Genomic DNA, 19,875 nt, shown 5'->3' with positions numbered 1-19,875 from the left:
TGAGTTGAATTACTGAAATAAATGAACTTTTCCACGACATTCTAATTTATTGAGATGCACCTGTATATGTATGTTGACAAATTGCAAATGAGGTTTCATCAGGCGTCGTAGTGAACGCAACAACAAACACAGAGTGAGCCATAATATCTGATTCTCGTGATTCATGTTCTTAGAAAACAGAGCAATATTTATATGGATTTGTCTTGTTTGGAATCCTGATGTTTTATAAAGGGATATTCCTAGTAAGAGAGACAGACTTGGATGTTTCCAAATGTGAACTCTAATACACTGAATTGCATCAGAAGAAAAGAATCTCCATGTCTAGATACATTAGGCAAGTGGTATTGTAACATTTGTAGCAACTTTACATGATTAGTGATGTATCAGAATTGAAACTCTTGCCACATTGTGATGGCCACATTATTCCGCCACCGTATCATGCAGTAAATCAACTCTGAACACTACTTGGGATGCTTCCTGGAGACTTCCCACCATAGACTTATGGAGCCTAGGAAGTAACCTTCAGCTACACATTCCTCAGGAAGCGCTCGGGGTGGGAGACACTCACACACGCACACTCTGCGGAACTGGAAACCGTATGCTTGCCATCTCTCAAATGTTTTAATTCAGCATGATAAAACATCCGTTATTTATAAGGTGATTGAGCGTAAAGTATTTTGGAGCACAAGTCCATCCATCATGAGTAGACAGCAAGCTGTGAAACACATTACTGTATGCTCTGGCCTGCTCTTCACTGCCCGGTTCCTCTCCGCTCTGTGGTCAGCCGGAATAATGTGGCTTCTGTTCAAAGTATGCAGCATAAAAAATACATTTTATTTGCAGGATAACAGGTGCAGGGCTAGGCAGGGAATGTGCACTAATGAAGTCATGGTTTGTGAATGCGTCATGTTTGGACTAGGGTCCTCTTGTTGTTTCCACAATAAGTTCTAAATAATTGGTTTTGTACCAATTAATAAGAAATATTACGTCAAGGAGTAGATTAAAGTGGTTAAATGTTTTGCGAAAGTTGTTATAATACAGTATTTAATAATCACATGTAAGGTCCAAAATGTACGTATTTGACAAGTTTTGTAAATGCAACAAAAATTCTGAACATTAATGTTTATAATTAATATTATTAATAAGATTTTTAGTATCATTATTAGTTCATCACTTAAAATGTACTCAAGTAAAAGTAAAAGTACACAATTTTTAAACTACTCAAAAAAGTACAATTACTGATAAAAACTACTTAATTACTGTAACGTGAGTATTTGTAATTCGTTACTTCACACCCCTGGTTATTAACCATAATCTGAAACTATTTATCAGTTTACACTACTGTTCAAAAGTTTTTGGAAGAAATTTATGCTCACCAATGCTGCATTTATTTGATCAAAATACAGTACAATATTATGAATTATTTAATAATTAAATAAAGTTTTTTTTTATTCTTGTGATGGAAAATCTAAATTCTTGGCAGCCATTACTCCAGTCTTCAGTGTCGCATGATCATTCATCATTCATTCTGATATGCCGATTTGATGCTCAGTAAACATTTATTTTTATCAACAACAGAAACAAAAGGACATCTGTAGCTTTTGATGGTTTTATCAGTGTCTCTGATTTTGTCTAGATGTCATTAAAAAACATTTAGCTTCATATACAGCACAGTTATTTATCTCTCCCTTCTTCCCTCTGTCTTTTTTCCATCCTAAAAGTAGTTCATTCTCACACTAGCAGCATTTCACCTCTGTCAAAACTAACAGCGTTTGAATCTGCTCAGAATGACTGGAGGGTGATTTGAACAAAGCCCCCTAGGTTAAAGGTCGCCCTCAGCCCTGCTGTTTGTTTGTTTGCTTTTGTCACTCAAAATCTCTCGGCCGCCCCTCAAGTGCAGGAGAGAGTGATGAGGTGGAGGAGAGAGCGGAAAAGGCTGGGATTAGGGGTGAGGGCTAGCTAAACAGGCCAGTTGTTTATCTTTGTGCAGTGAAGGTAGTGCTGTGCTGTCACTTTCTCATTCCTCACATAAAAAACGCACTCCTCCTCATGCTTTGGCCCCCCGGTCAGTAGTAGCTTAATGTAAGACCACTTCTCCAGACCCCCTTCTCATTAGCTTACCTAATGTTAATAGCTTTGATCTTGAAGAACAGGCCTCTTGATGCATTGCAACAATTAATGTTATTTCTAATGGCCCACCCTCACTCCTTCTCTTTTTCTATGCTTTTTTACTTACAAATTGCTGTTCAAAAATTTAGGAGTAGTGAGGTTTTTTTTGGTATGTTTTTTAAAGCCTCTTATGCTCACCAAGGCTGCATTTATTTGATCAAAAATACAGTAAAACAGTAGTATTGTGAAATTATTACAATTTAGCAGCCCTTACTTCAGTCTTCAGTGGCAAATGATCTTTAAGAAATAATACACCAAGAAGAACATTCGCAGGAAAATGGTTAAGTTACTGTTCATTTTCTGCCAAGTCATTATCTGTTAATTTTATGAACATGTCCTTCAACCCTAAAATACAAAATGCATAATTCTTAATATGGGGGAAACACCTGTGAAAAAAATATATATGCAAATTCCTTTATATTAACAGTATATTGGTCCCCTATTCTTACAGACTTTACTTAGAGTGTACTAAGTGCTGATTTGGTGCTCGAGAAACATTTATTATTGTTATCAATGTAGAAAACACTTTTTGCTGATAATATTTTTGTAGAAACAACTTGACAATACTTTTGAGATTCATTTTTTAAGGATTCTTTGAATAGAAATTTCAAAAGAACAGCAATTATTTCCAGTAAAATTCTTAAAATCTGTAACATTATAAATGTCTTTAATGCTTTGTTGACTTTTGATTACTTTTGATATTCATTAAAAAAAAATTTACTGACCCCGAACTTTTGAACGGTAGTGTTCAACTTGAGTTTGGCTTTTAAGAGCTCTTGTTAGTTTTTACTTTTCAGAGCTGTTTGGGGAGGTTATTAAGTTTATATATTTTAAAGCTGTTTTCCTTTTTCTTGGCCAAATGGCAAAATCAGATGTACCTCGACATCCGGTGCAATATAAATTTCATCCTTTCATGCTAAAATACAGCTTTGATATCGCACTGTGAGGGTAAAAAAAAATCTTCAGTGAGTTACTTTGGAAGCTCTCTGAAAAGTTTTAATTTCTCTGGGGCTTTCAAATTGCCTGTTTAGGTTGTGGCGAGCATTGTTCGACGCATTTATAAAACACCACTGTGGGTTGTACTGAACGACCATATGGAGTTCCATAACATTGTTACAACCTAATTGCCCTCTTTGACAAGTGCCAATTTTCTTCAAGAGGCAGGAGAGAAAAGAGCAGGTGCATTGACATGCGTCAAACTCCTCCCCGCAGATGGATCAGGCTGTGTTTGGGGCCTGAGATGAGAAGTCTCCCTGGGTTTGCCTTAGCCGTGCTGGCCTTGTTAGTTCGTCCCATCTCCCGCAGCATTAGAGCAGGCTGCTGGAAAGACCCGGCTCTAATTCCACTAGCAGATCAATAACCATCAGTGTTTGGCTTTGGGCTGCTGGCTTGGTAACGGGATGCTCCACCCCCCACCTCCCCTGCTCACCCCCATTCGCAACCCTTGTGGGCTGAGGGTCGTTTTGTTTGGAGGTAATTTTCACCGTGAGCTTGTGAACTTGTCTCAATTGAGTCTCCATTGGCACTTGTCTGTATGGAGTGAGTGGGTTAGGAAGGTTTGATGCACATTCATTTATTCTTTTATTCAAAGGGTATAAAAAAGTTACACAAATTTCCAAACAGGTTTTTCTATATGCTCTTGTACTTCTCAGTAGCAGATGAAAGAGTTTGATCAATCAAGCATAACCGTTTTCAGCCTGACAGAAGACACTTGGCCCGTATGATTGGCTAAAATATGTGACATAGCAGTCTGACAAATTAAGTTATTAATTCTTTTGTTATTAAATTAGGCAAACACAAAGGCCCAGCAGGTCTAGTACTGAGAGTCAGCCACTGTTTGTATTACTGCTGCTGTAGCCTGATCATTTGCTGCTCTGAATAGCGGTGTCCTACACACACACGCACACAGACACAGACACGGTCACACACACACACCCACACGCACACACACACACGTTAGTCTATAAAGACAGTTGGAAAATTGCCTCCTCTTGTTTGTGTGATGTAATGTGGCTCTTATGGAATTCTGATCTGTCAGTGGTGCTTTAGTTACATTTACTACAGGGGGGAAATCTCAAACAGTTTAGGAAACTGGATACTGGATCATTTGGTCATTTTGAATCTCTTCGGTTTTCTTTTTCATTCCTTTGAGAGCAGTAGAATATTTATAGTCTCTAAATAATCACCTACTAATGCTATATATTATATATATTGGGTGATATGTCCAAAATGTTGATGTTATTACATTATGAGCCATTTTATATCATTGTATAAATGTCAAAATACAGTTATTTTTTTCTGGAAATTCATAAAATGGCTTATATTTTAAATAATCTGGTGGTAATACCTATTTTAAATAATTTACTCAATTTAATGATGATTTGAATATTTACTACCCTTTATTTGGAGCTTTATGGATTAATAATAATACCTTAATGTAATTTAATAAATAAAAATATTGTCTAATATCAAGATATTATTCTTGTATATTTCCAGTGCATTGAAAGAAATTGCTTTGGATAGAAGCGTCTGCTAAATGCCTAAATGTAAATAATAGATGAATAAGTTTGGCATCAGGTTCACATCAGATAACATCTTGTAGGAAACACTGACTGAACAAGAGTCAACTAGAAACTAAATGATAAATCGGTAGATAAATCATTTTACTTGTTTCATTGTTATTATTTATTTATAGTATAAAGGGTTTTAAAATCAAAGGGCATAGCAAAGCCAAAGAAGTAACAGATCTTTTCTTCTGTATTGTGACGTACATACGAGTGTAAAAGATTATCGAAAACAAAAAACGTAGGACGGGACTTGGTTCATTGCACCCGGTGTTGTCTGGATTTTGAGATGTGGGAATCGTGCTCAAAAATGGAAGCAGATAAACGCGAGCATACAGGGGCGTTTTTATGTGCGCTAAATGATTGGAGAAGTCCTGCATTCATCAGCAGAAAGAAGTCTGTCATTGGTATCTGGATTCATTATTTTCATTTCATGCCAACTTTAAAACAATAAAACCTAAATGATGAAATGTATGTTTTGAGCCTGAATTCAAACCCATTTATAAGGTGACATTAAAAGACTTCCTCAGGATGCATTTAAGTCAGTTAAACACTGTTTTAATGTGCATTCTCAATGCTTTTCTCGACGTTGCTCTGCTGTTACAAACATTTATAGCTCAGACCCTCAACTGCTTAAACTGTGCTCTGCTTTAAGCCCTTTCTGCACCACTGCCAATTGATGTGCATGTGTAATGTGTGGCAGCGGCATCTTCTCCTTTAGGTGCTCCCAGGGGCCCAAGGGTCCGGGGCTATTTGCAGAGGGTACCAGTCACACTCGGCTGCACAGGCCGGCTGTTAAACCAGACTCGGTCCACTCATCAGAGTTTAGAACTACAGCCAGCACAACAGAACGGGCAGTTGCACAATTCCCAATGCGATGGGGAAAACTTGACATTTTCCAAAACTTGAAATCCAATGAAAATGGGGTATTTGTGCATAATGAAGCAATAAATATCATGACAATGAGAGATATAGTCTCTGTTTTTGCTAACAGTTCCACTGCTAGTTATGTACAGGCACAATTGAATCTTAAGGGAGATCGTTAGAAGCCGTGCCGTGCCGTTGCTCAATTCTCCGAGCTTGTTCTCCAAGGACACGCACATACTTGGAGACTCAAAACCCTTAGCCGGAGCATACATGGATGGGTGACCGACTTTAATCCCTTTTTTATTTTGCCCAATGTCACACAGAGGTCACCCTGGTTACTGTGTGATTGTCTCACCATCATGGTCCACCACCTCAATTTCTTTATTTCCCTGCGTGGCCCCGGAGATTGCGCTGAAGTACCGAGTCATATTTAGCCTTTATTTAAGAAGATTGCTGCACGTGGGGGGAGGCAGAATGACAGGCCGCCGATGGCCAGCCGGATCAATACAACACAATTGAGTTCTCCAATCTGAGAGACTAGCTGCAGTGAAGGTGGCACTTACGGGGTGATCGCCTCTGATGAAGACTTTATTAGCCTCTATCGACAGATTCATTTGAGATCCCTCTCCCTTCATCGCCCCCACTTCACTCCAGACTCCCTCTTCCACTGTAAAGTAATATAGTCTAAGCCCACCTTTAAAAGTTTCTGGGGTTGATGAAACGCGTTAATGGCTGAGTTATTTTGTCCTGTGTTTTCGAAGCTTCGCGAACGTTTCTTCGACTTGATTTCAAAGTAACTTTTGTTATTCTTCTGCCGTCCACGATTTCTTTCGCTATTCGTGAACTTGGGTTAAGTGGTAAGCACTTGAGACCCTTGTTATCAGATACCGCAGCACCGTCAACGAGTTTTCACTGTTGGAACGGAGCACTACTGAGCCTTTCCCCCATGAGAATACAAAGAAAACATCAAGTTCCCCAAAGAAAATGTGCGAGGGAAGATTTGCTTTTGGAAGTGAGTCTAGAAGCAACCTGGCCACGGATAAAACAAAGTGTGGAAATTTTCAAATGATTTTATATTTTATCTCCAAACAAGCCGCAGCCGTATTAGATATCACAAGCTAATATTCGGCGGTCATATGTGCGCTCTGTAAAATTGGCTGAGGCTCGTCTCTGGCTTTGAAGTCACAAGTTGTTGTTTTGCGTCAAAGTAGCTGTTCGGGGGAACCCTAATCCGCCCAGTATTGCTATGGCAAGCTGCGCCTCAGCTCGACACTCGCAGCAGGTTTACGTGACTCCACTAATTTTTCCATTGTTGCTTTACCTGGATTGTATTTGGTAACCCTCGCCCCCTCTCGCCGGCGTTCTCAGAGGGGCTGTTCCCTGCGCCCGGGTGGATTGGCCCGGGGTGCTTTCCCATCCACAAATAAAGAGCTCGTCGGAGATAATGAAGTATGTTGCATCCTCGGCTGCAGCTGTGTTTTGTTGGCTCTGTTAGATTAAGGCTTTATGTGTGGTGGACTCGGCTTATTTCTTATAAAAGCTCATCAATAAACTCAGCGCTCCAGGCCTAAATTTGTATCGTGCAACTGGCCGTTTATTTCTTGATCTCTGCTGTTCTCATCAGAAATTACTGTATGGGACACACTGTGCAGAATGTATCTGATTTTTCATCCTTAATATATACATGTTTTATGCACTTTTAGTAAGAGTAGGGCTGCACAACCATAGAATTTTGTAGCATGTGTATTGGATTCAATATTAATGGTTTATTGGTATTACTGTAAAAAAGATTGTAAATTGAGTATGTGTTTTATTAAATGTGGATGGTTAATTCTCACTGTAGCCAATCATTCATTGCACAAAACAGATTGTGGTCGGCACAAAAAAAGTTGATCCTTGTTTCATGTCGACCTGTATTTAACCCTGCAAAGCCTGACATTAGAAATAATACTCCAAAAAAAAAAATCTACATTTATTTTAAATATGCAGCAGTTTTTTTAACCTTCAGACAAAATCTAATTTGTGTATGTGTTTGAGTTTTTTTGTATTTGATAAATAATGCTTTTATGGCTAGAATGATATATAAAAAAACTTTATTCAGAGGCCCAATCTGAGCAGAACTTTTTAATTTGCTACAGTTGCTGATATTTGATATTTATGTGGTCAAAAATATATAGATTACAATTTCTGATAATATAAATCCATGACATCCTTAAAACAGTGTAGCAGACTACTTACATAAAATGCATGTAAATATCAGTTGTTACTCTTTATCTTCCATTAATATGTCTTAGTAAGTTGATATTTAAATGCTATTGATATTTAAAATCAGAGATCTGTAGTTTTTATTGTGGAGGGCAAAACATATAACGCAATGCAATACAATACAGTGTTTATTGAGAGAAAGAGTGCAAGTAAACACTTCTCAAAAGTATGATGGATCACATTTGCTACACACAAATTTAATGATTTTTCTTAAAAAAAAAAAAAAAAAGTATGAATAATAAAGTAAACCTAAATTGGTTCAGAATCTTGAAATATGATAACATTGTGAAGTTTGCTTTCTAGTAAATTTCACTGAAGATTACAGTATGAAGTATCTGTTTTAACAAATAAACGTAGAAGATTGTATACAAAAGGTTTGCATCTTGATCATTTAGAAGCCTCAGAAATTTGTGTGTCAAATATAATACAGTAGGCTTTATAGCATTACTAAAAATACATGTATCAATAGCGGCAAAGACCAGAAAAGTACTACTCTTACTCTGTTTCTAAAAAGCGGTATCGTTGCATCCTTAATGATGAGAGAGAGGCTTTAATTTTCCCAGCAGCTGTTGCTTCAGCAGGCTCACAGCAGAGTCCTCCCACCCCGGCCAGTTCAGTCATTTTCATTAAGGCTAAATCCTACATCCTACACAGCTGCTTTAAACAAGAGCTTTTGGAAACAGAGTTGTAATAAGATACCCAGCTCTACCAAGGTGAATAAGAAACAGCCCTCACTTTACCTGCTCCCTGGCTCTACCTTTCTGTCCTGTTACATCTTTTGCACATGTATGCACACAGGTTTGTCATGACACACCTCTCCTAAATCATTGTTCATGTATACTGTATGTCACGCAATTATTCTTAGCAATTGAATAATTTGTCCTACTAGCTGAAAATAGTAACTGACTCGTATCTAATTCATGTGTTTATGTCAGTAGGTTGAATTACCCTCCTCTGACCTAGAGATTTCTCTTTTGTCATTCCAGATCTTTCCGATGTGGAACCCAACGTGTTTCTTAGACCTTTTCTGGAGGTGGTCCGCTCAGAGGACACAACTGGACCAATCACAGGCCTCGCTCTCACATCGGTCAACAAGTTTTTGTCATATGGCCTGATAGGTACGTTTTTATTATGCCTGAGAAACAATGCCTGCTGTTTATTCTTCCAGAATACCAGATAACAAATCAAATGTAATTAGGCGTGATTATGAACACATTCAAAATATACTATACACTACCGTTCAAAAGTTTGGGGTCAGTAAGATATTTTTTTATTTAGGAAAGAAATTAATTTTTATTTAGTAAGGATGCATAGAATTGATCAAAAGTGACCGTAAATGCATTTGTAATGTTACAAAAGATTTCTATTTCAAATAACTGCTGTTTCCACAAGAATATTAAGCAACACAACCATTTTCAACATTAATAACAAATGTTTCAGTTATTTTAATTTGTAATAATATTTTGCAGTATTGCTGTTTCTCTATTTTTGATCAAATAAATGCAGCCTTGGTGAGCATAAGAGACCTCTTTCAAAAACATTTGTAAAATTTTACAGACCACGAACTTACGGTGGTGTAAACTGTATAAATACTAATGCATATTAGCCTAAATATTGATAACTTTAATAGTTCACCTAGTTTCATCTGTGAAGCACTAGAGAAACGTTTAGTAGCTGCTTCATATATTGAAAATGAATGATGACCAGGGGCTGTCAGGCTCCAAAAATGACAAAATTCTTATCTATGTATTCACATGCATCATAACCAATCATGATGTACCAAATTTGAATGAGAACGTTCAGAAAAAAGAAAATAACAAACAACATATTTGGTTTGGAACATGAGGATTTTTGGTAGAATGCATAGATAGAATATAATCCCTTTAATGGCCTTTAATTTTTGTTACACTTTAACATTAATTATAAAAACAGCTCATTGGTCAATGTTAACAACACATTTTTACATTACCGAGTGCACTTCTCAGTGGTGAAGTCCTGATGTAACTTGACCAGAGTCACTGTTCCTGATGGGTGGACTGTATTTTCTCACTGGCGCAGGAGAGCTTGTTTTGCAGCAGTTGTGATCGGCACAGACTGTCCTCTTCCTTGTTAGGGAAATATGGCAAATGCTGCCAAAGTGTGAAAGCAACACCCTGTTCAAGATACAAGGCGTCTCTAATTAAAAAAAAATACTATGACGGCAGTTGTCAAGCAGCTGTATGCTTTGCACAACTAAAAGATGATTTTACAAATGTTAAAGGTGCTCAAACCCGTAACGTAATATAGCACGGTTCCAGAATCAATGGATTTCTGAGATGTAGATATTTTGTCCATTTGATTTTTCTACATTGCACATTGAATTAAGATCTAATTTAAACCTTGAAATAAACAAGAGTTTCAGGGTTTAGAAAAATGTTAAACAAAAGCAAAGTTATGATTTAAAACACAAGAAGACTTAAAGGGTTAGTTCACCCAAAAATGAAAATTCTGTCATTAATTACTCACCCTCATGTTGTTCCAAACCTGTAAGACCTTCGTTCATCTTCAGAACACAAATTAAGATATTTTAGATGAAATCTTAGAGCTTTCTGGCCTTGCATAGACAGCAACGCAACGTACCACGTTCAATGCCCAGAAAGGTAGTAAGGATATCGTTAAAATAGAATTTTCATTTTTGGTTGAACTATCCCTTTAAGATTCTACACTATTTTTTGGTCATCAATCAAATGGGTAAATGTGTGACACTGAGAAAAAAAAATGACATTGTGCCATGGAAAAAAAGTAATAGTAATAAAAATAAGTAAATAATAAATAAATTAGACAATAAAATAACTGAACTTATAACTGAAGTTTCACCGCAAGTTAATCATACAGATTTCTATTGGAATGCAATTGACACAGACACACAGATGAAATAAATGAATCCCGGACACTGTGAGAGCTGCTGTCACCCCAGATGCACCATTGTTCCCAATCCGCCATGATGCCAGCATCTCGTCAGGAAGCTCAGGAAGGGTTGCTATGGCAACCTGCACTCCAACCCTTGTCTCTCTTTACATCTAGGATAAGGCATAGTAGTCACAAATGCATACATATCCTACAGTACAAATGAAGTCATGCTCTCAAACAGTATTAGCAGAAGCACACCTGCTGTAAATATAGCATTTTTTAAAGCAATTAACTGTGCTTATTTAAAAAAAAAAAAATGTTATTGGCTTAATTTTCTGTCAGGTTAGGAAAACACTATATGAATTGAAAGAACACAGTTTTGCATATAATCGGTCTGTCTGTTTTTTGAGTAACATACAGAATGTAGTCTTTTTTTCTTAGCAGAGCTTCAGTACTCTTTCTCGCACACATTTATTTTAATTCTCTCTCTCACACGTGCAGAGCTGTGCTAATCCCAGGTGAGCACTCCTGACGAGCGTGACATATTAATGCACTCGTATGAGTGTGTGATTAAATGACCTTTAGGTATGTGAGAGGCTGTGTGCTGACTGATGGGTTATGCTCATTCAGACTGCACTAATCTGCCATGAAGAGTGACATTATCATTACTCCCAGTTAGCATTCCATAGACATACAGTACAGCCACACGCTATAGGCCTTACGTTAACAGCTCTGATTGATTCACAACTTGCTCTGATACAGGGCTCTTAACTTTGGATGTTGGTTATAGACTGTAATTGATCACTGACTCTTCAGATCTTTCAGGGGTTTTATTGTATGGTTTGTGTGGATGAGATGCTGAAGACTAACTTTATATTCCTGGGAACCAGCAAAAAAAAAAAAGTTATTTTTTTTTGGTCATTATTGACAGATTTATTTATTTATTTTTGGTCATTATTGACAAATGTATTTATTAATTTATATTTATTTATAACAGTAATGATCATGAATATGATGTGTGGACTCTCTCTCTCTCTCTCTCTCTCTCTCTCTCTCTATCTATCTATGTATCTATCTATCTATCGATCTATATATAAAATACATATTATATTTTAATACTTTTATTTATTTATTTATTTGTTTGTTTATTTACAGTTTTAAAATCTTTTATTTTTAATTTTATTATATATTGTACATCACCTGTAGAGGACATTGGGACTCAGGGAAAATTATTATTGTTGTTATTATTATTTCCCTGATCACTGAAATCATAATATCTAATTATACATTAACCAAAGTATGCACATATGTGCTCGACTATGATATGAAATGCATTACAGAATTTTTTTTTTAATTAAAAAAATTTAGTTTATATAATATTTTGCTCCTAATTTATTTTATATATGGAACAAATTGTGTTCTCTCAATTTAATATATTATTATAAATGATTATTGGTTTTGTATTCATTAGTACAATATTGTATTATATTATAATATTGCAATAATGTGTTTTGGAGAAAGCTTGTAATACAACAAAAATTGTAATAATAATAAGAGTAGTAACTTTGAATATCTCATATTACATTGGAATTTTATTTTGTTTTTATACTATTTACCTGTAGTCTCCTCAACTTCTAAAATTCTGTAATTGTTTGCTCAGATGTGTATTTTCAAGGCAAAATGCGAAAATCAGGTTTTCATGACCAAACCCTTAAACCTTTGGTTTCTCTGAAAAGACCGGGATGTCTTCTGTAAGATGCCTGCATAGCCTTGACAAAACCCAAATGTCCTCTACAATGGACAGAAGTGAGCTGCTAGTCCCGTGAGGTTACTGAAGTGTCTTTGGAGAGTGACTGTTCAACTCACTGCCATGACAGAATACTGCCATCTATTGGCCAGACACATGAATACAGTGATCTTTGGTACATTTTGTCTTGTCCCCATAGAGAATTCATGGACATTCGCTGGTCCTACATTAGCACATTGAAGTTGTGACCAGCTCTCCTTGATGTATTTTGCGGTTTTGGTCGCCAAATGATCAAACTGAGCACTTCTTTTGGAGCAGGAGTATTTTATATTTTCTCACCAAGAGTCACAACATCTGATCTGCTGTTGGTGTGCAGTGAGACCTGAGCTCTTACAGCACACTGGGGGGTCTGAATTTCACCAAACACACACACACACCATGTGAATTTGTTTGGCGAGGGCTAATTCCCCTCAATCTCAGGCCTGAGGTCGGTGGGCTCGGGGGGACGGCCGTATTGACAGATATCCAGATCCCACTTTTCCCACTCTCCCTTTCCCACTCTTCTTTTTCCCAGGCTGGTACTCAGACCAGAGGCTCACTTACACAGCCACTTATCCCTCTAAAAACTACAACAGCCACACACACACCAATGTACGTGGAGTGTTTAGTAAAGTGCTTTTCAGATCCTACCCAGTTGAGTTAAAAAGTTGGGACCGGTTTTAAAAAAAAGTTACATAATTTGTGACACGATACACCAGATTTCAAGCAGATCAAAAATGGACATAAGCTATTTTTTGTCAGATTAGTGCCCATGCACGCATGGTTTAGGGGTTAATGCAGGCTTGCTTTTCTACGATGAGCAGTTCTTTCCCTTAAGGGACACCCTGGTGTCTGAATGTACTTTTACTTAACCTTTTAGTACACGACAGCTGTTTGAACCTCTTTGGTACTCATACACATGCACAAAGACCCTCCAGCCCCACCCAGACTTCAGTTATTTCAACAATGACTCTCCCGCTTGGCTGTGTAGACTGTGCCAAGTGAGGATTAGTATTTTAGATGACTTCTGATGTTGTGCTGAATAGACCGTGGCTCTTGTTTCCGTGGAGATGGACTGTTTGGAAGGGTGAAGGGTGGAAACACCGTGTTTATTGTGAGCCTGCCTCTTCATTGCTGTTCAGTTCACTCATAGATTTTCACTCGAAATTTAGTTGCTCAGTCACTGTGCCATGCCAACAAGTTATTTAACTCTGTAAACAGTCATCTGTAAAAAGAAAAAAATAAGTATACTGATGTTTAAAACCATTTAAATGCTTTAATTTTACAAAACATTTGTGTTGTCATATAGCCTGCCCTACCGCATACCTAGTAATCATATAAAGCTATAAGATGCAGTACAGGAGGCCATATGATATTGTAATATATATTCACCAAAGCTGCATTTACTGTAATTTAGTGAAATATTATTGCAAATAACAGTCTTCTATTTGAATGTTGTTTAGTATTTGAATGTGATTCAAAGCTGAATTTTCAGCATCATTACTTCAGTCCTCAGTGTCACATGATCCTTCAGAAATCATTCTAATAATGATGATTTGATGTGCAATAAACATTTTGACATAATATAAATTGGCAGTTGTGCTCATTGATACTTTTGTGGAAACCATGATGCATTATTTATTGATTCTTTGAATAGAAAGTGCAAATAAAATTAATTTTTTTTGGTAACAAATTTTTAACATTTTCTAAAGCGGCAGTCTGTAACAATTTTTTTTTTGGTTAAAAATGATCCGTAATCAATTTTTTGAGAAAGTACATAACCAGCCAGTCACCTTACCGTAGCCCGATTCACAACGGTAAGCTTATAATAATGTTTTTTAATCTGAGTGGTACTTGTAGGTTTTCGCGGGAAATTCGAGCATGCTGCCACATCATTACATTACGTCTGTAAACACAAAGAAGTTGTCCCGGCTAGTAGGCTATATCGCATGTGAAGATCCTGCAGGTGTTGGATCATTAATAGCTTTTTCTCACAGCAGCTGGAATAATTAAATTTATCATTTTGATGGCAGATTGTAATCCAGAAAGGATTGTGTTTATGAAACACATGTAAGTGACCGAAATTAGATTAAATTCCAGTTTTAAATGTGCATCTGATTACAAATTACGATTACACACGTTTTGTATTTTAAAGAGAACCAGTTCGAAGCAAGAATAATTTGCTTTTTGTGTTAAAAGAATTTCTTATTTGAAATTCGAATGGTATGACAATTAGAGATTGGACAGCACAGAAATTGAAATCTACATGTAACGCTAATACACTCTACATAAACGTAGTCACGCAGTGCTGATGTTGTTAACATTAACAATTTGAGAACTTTAGGTTACTACCGTAACCCCGGTTCTCTGATAACATGAAGTGAGGTATCTTACTATGGGAACGCCGCAGGCGTGACCGATTGCGGAAGCACTAATGACAACACGTCTGCCAACCACGGCAGACCAATCGCTGCAGCGATCAGGGAGTCCCACCTCCCTGTATGTAAACCGCAGCTACCTGCCTGTGTCTCATCATTCTCCGCATATCTCTTCTCCGTGCGGGACGGGCAAGGAGGGCAATATTGTGAGATACCTCACTTCATGTTATCAGAGAACCAGGGTTATGGTAGTAACCTAAAGTTCTCTTTCTAACATTAGTTCGGTATCTCACTATGGGATATAGACAACTCCCGTATATTGCCGATATGCTGATGAAGCAGACTAAAAATGACTACAATCTGAATTATTCCTCTCTGTCCCAGTACGAGTGGTTAAAAGCAGATCAGTGGAATGGAATCCCTCAAGTGATTAATGGATAACATCTCTACTCGCTCCAAGGACTGAGTGGGCAAATGAAGGTTCTGTTACATCCAGTCTGTAGAACCTCACAAAGGTGTGTGGGGAAGACCAGCTAGCCGCAGCACAGATTTCCTTAATAGAAATGCCCTTAAATAGCACCCAGGACGTAGCTATCCCTCTAGTTGTGTGAGCCCGGAACTCTCTTGGGGGCTCCACATCCGCATTATTATAACATAACATGATCGCCTCCACAACCCAGTGCGAGAGACGTTGATGGGAGACAGGCTTTCCCTTGAAAGAGTCTGCCCATGAAACAAAAAACTGATTGCTTATGTGAAGTGCCCTGGTTCTTTGCACATATACTTGTAGAGTCCGCACCGGACATAAACGGTGTAGCTGCTCCTTCTCAGAACATGAGGAAGTTGGTGGATGGAAAGCCATCAGATCCACTGCCTCACCAGACACAGTGTGATCGAATACTTTAGGCATAAACGCCGAATTAGTCCTAAAAGTTACCTTTTGACCACCCGGAGCGAACATCATACATGAGGAGTGGACTGATAAAGCGTGCAGTTCACTCACCCTCTTTTCTGTTGTAAGAGCGAGTAACAGAGCAGTATTTAAAGAAAGCAGCTTTAAGGAGATGCTCTGCTTATGTGAAGTGCCCTGGTTCTTTGCACATATACTTGTAGAGTCCGCACCGGACATAAACGGTGTAGCTGCTCCTTCTCAGAACATGAGGAAGTTGGTGGATGGAAAGCCATCAGATCCACTGCCTCACCAGACACAGTACAAGGGCGGGACCATCGGCTTTGATACTGGGTGTAACCGTCGCGCTCCTCTCATAAATCGGCAAACGAGAGGATGCTGGCATATAGTAACAGAGTCAAGTCCTATATGACATGCCGAGATAGCGGCCAAATAAACCTTAACTGTGGAAAAAGCTCTGCCTTTGTCCAGGAAGTCTTGCAAGAAACATAGCATGTCTGAAAGTGAACACAAATAAGGAACAAATAAGGTTTCTTTCTGCGCACCATGCTTCGAAACACTCCCTATTTGAGACTGTATAAAGAGCGTGTGGACACGTCCCTCACGTTCTGAATCATCTCAATGACCTTAGGAGGTAAACCAGCTGCGTTTAAATTCAGCCTCTCACGGGCCAGGCCCAAAGAGACAGCCTCTGCCTCTGTGGGGAGGGGTGGAATATCTCCCCCCGCACTTGGGAGAGAAGATCCCTGCGTGCTGGTAATGGCCATGGCTGGTCGCAGAGCCGCTGTGCAATCTCCGCTACCCACAGTCTCCCCGGCGAGTATGGTGCTATTAGAATCATTGTATGACCGCGCTCTCTTACCCTCCGTAATGTCGGCTTGATTAGGCTTAATGGGGGGAATGCACACAGTAGCACATCTGGCCATTCGTGGGCTAGAGTATCCACACCCAACGGTGCATCGTCGCCCGCTAGAGAGAAGAATAGGGGACATTGCACGATGCGAAGAGATCTACGGCAGCTCGACCGAATCTCTGCCATATCATCTGAACCACCTGGAGATGAAGTCTCCACTCCCCGTACAGCGGGTTCCCTCTGGACAGCATATCTGCTCCCCTGTTCATTATTCCTGGAACATGCGTTGCGCGGAACGACAGGAGGTTCACGCTGCCCCACATTATCAGCTTCGCTAACATGTGAAGTTTGCGAGAGCGTAAGCCTCCCTGCCGATTTATATAGGCTATCACCGTTTTATTGTCCGTTCTGACCAATACATGATGATTTTTGAGAAATTGCACAAAATGTCTCAGAGCCAGAAATACTGTCAGTAGCTCTAAAAAATGTATGTACTCTTCCCTCAGTACCGGAGACCAAACTCCTCTCACTGTTCTGCCTTCAAACACAGCTCCCCAGCCCGTGAGGGACGCGTCTGTCGTCACCACTTTCCTTGAAACGACCGGACCCAGAGGGGATCCTGTTCTGAGAAATGATGGAGCTCTCCAGTGGCGGAGAGCGTTCATGCATTCTGGTGAGACACGCACTCTGCGGCTGAGACGGCTCTTGGAGCGGATGTCCTGTGACGCCACCCAGTTTTGAAATTCCCTCATTCGCAGTAGTCCCAAGGGGACCACTGCTAGTGTTGAGGCCATCAACCCCAGTAACCAGAGACATAATCTGAGAGAGACTGTTTTCCCTCGTTGAAAAAGGGAGATGCAGTGGCGAAACGCCTCGATGCGCTCCTCTGACAGAAACACTCGAAACGCCACAGAATTCAATCTGAGACCCAGGTAGATTATTTCCCGTGAAGGGGTCAGACAGCTCTTTGTCTGGTTTATCTTGAAACCTAGTCTCTCCAGATGAGTCACCAGTGTATTTGTATCGACCACTGCTTGGTGCGGAGATGGTGCACACACGAGCAGGTCGTCTAGATAAGACAAGACTCTGACTCCCATATTCCTTAGCAGAGTCAGAGCCCCTCTACACATTTGGTAAAAATTCTCGGAGCTAGGGAGAGGCCAAAGGAAATTTTCGCATACTCGTATGCTGTATTTTGATATGCGAATCTCGGATATTTCCTGTGCGCAGGAAAGATATCTATGTGAAAATATGCGTCCTGGAAATCTACTGAGGGGAACCAGTCTCCCTGATGAATATGTTGACACAATGTTTTGAGTGAAAGCATTTTGAACTTCTACTTTGAGGTGTTTGTTGAGGGCTCGAAAATCCAGAATGGGACAGAGACCTTCCCCTCTCTTGGGAATCACAAAATAACAGTAAGGAGGATATTTCTTCCTCCAGAACACGAGCTGACTCCCCCTGGGCCGCTGACATTACCACGCCAATGAACACCGGAGGTTTTACAGCAAACTGGAGTCTGTAGCCCCTGTTTATAGTGGCTAAAACCCAGGGATGAACTGCGCATGCGCGCCAGTTCGTTACCTGGGCAAGTGAGAGGGCCTTTCCCGTCTTCGCTCACTAGCGTGTTGCGACACCCTCTAGCGGCGAAGGGAGGTTAATTCGCTACAGTAAAGGAGTTATATTCATCTTTGTTTGGACTTTTTTGTGATTCATTTCTTTTTTCATCCCACTCTGTGCCCTTAGCCCTTGGCTTGGATGCGACCGAGAACCTTTTATTTGTGTTGGGATGTTTGTGAACTTTTTTCTCCTCCCTCGGAACAAACCCCGTGGGTAGAGGGGGAGACACTGTTTCGGGGGGCACCTGGGGAACATGGGCCACACGTCTGCATATATTTGACACTGAATGGTCTGCAGGAACGATTCTTGTAGTTGAATCCCTTCTCCTTTTCCCCACGGGAGGAAGGAGTGGAACGTTCTGAAGGGATGAGACAGAGAAACTCTTGAGTGCGGTCTCCAATCCCTTCCTGAAACTGAACCGATGTCTCAGGTAAGCCCGCCGCTTCTTGTTACCCTGGGGGTTAGCTGAACGATGCTTCGCTGCTGCGGCTGCGTACGACGGTTTCGGTTTCACAAACCCGGGTTTTGTCTGCGTGACCACACTTCGCGGTTGTTGCGGCGGGGCGGGAATGCTGATAATCAGACTAGCCTACTTTCCCAGAGGGTCTGAAACTTGACCGGCTCTGTATATAAGGCCGAGCCACCGGCTTTCTGGGGAGACAAACCTCAAATGCCTCCCCTTCCCTCTTCCGTAGATCGCATTGTTGCCGCATCGCTGTAACAGTCGCTCTGAACAGAGCTTTTGGATCGATGGGGGCATCCAAAAACTCCGCTTTCTCTTTCTCAGGGAGTCTGGACAAGCTCAGCCACAGCGAAGAGACTTTAAGGAAAAAATTGCGTTCGTGACGTTACCTTGCGGCTTCGTCAGTAAACTGTTGAGCAATAATTCCCAAAGTCTGCTGAGGACAGCTTCCGAAAATCTTCCATGGGGAAGAGAGCGAGAATGGCGAGACAGCAGGTAGCTGCGGTTTATATACAGGGAGGCGGGACTCCCTGAACGCTGCAGCGATTGGTCTGCCGTGGTTGGCAGACGTGGTGTCATTGGTGCTTCTGCAATCGGTCACGCCTGGGGCGTTCCCATAGTGAGATACCGAACGAATGTTAGAAAGAGAACAAAGTATAACAATAATAATTTGCATGGTTTTATGCGATATGAGCTAACCGATCGTTAGATGTAATCACCATTGGTAGCGCGATTTATTGTAATGCTTTTTTCCTCAGTTGGTCAGAACAAAAGTGGCAGACTTGTTTGTTACTTGTTCAGATGACAATATCCGGTGAAACTTTTTATTTGGGTCATATATTCCAAGACGTAGGCTAGAATCTGTGATTCTAAAGTACTACACCAGTGCGGTGACTGACAGCCACACATACTCCTCAAAACATTAGATTCATCCGTGCTGAGGAGCCGTGCCGGTGCACAACGCATGTAAAGAAAATAATTCCGCAAATAACTGCAATAGGTTGTTTGCAATCACGTGATTCTGATGACGCGCGAAATGCAGCTGGAGGGCAGGAAGTGATTTTTCTCTCCATAGGAATCACTAGCAGAAACTCAAAATGACAGTGTTTTG

General features: G+C 39.8%; 1 pseudogene; it reads left to right on the top strand.

The window, feature by feature from the left end:
• LOC107727369 (Golgi-specific brefeldin A-resistance guanine nucleotide exchange factor 1-like) overlaps positions 1–19,875 on the top strand; it is a 90,225-nt pseudogene that overhangs the window by 35,626 nt on the left and 34,724 nt on the right.

This window comes from Sinocyclocheilus rhinocerous, unplaced genomic scaffold (genome assembly GCF_001515625.1).
Source record: "Sinocyclocheilus rhinocerous isolate Xijiao unplaced genomic scaffold, SAMN03320098_v1.1 scaffold756, whole genome shotgun sequence".
Lineage (NCBI taxonomy): Eukaryota > Metazoa > Chordata > Actinopteri > Cypriniformes > Cyprinidae > Sinocyclocheilus > Sinocyclocheilus rhinocerous.
The sequence above is the reverse complement of the archived record's forward strand: the minus strand, read 5'-3'. Positions and strand labels throughout refer to the sequence as shown.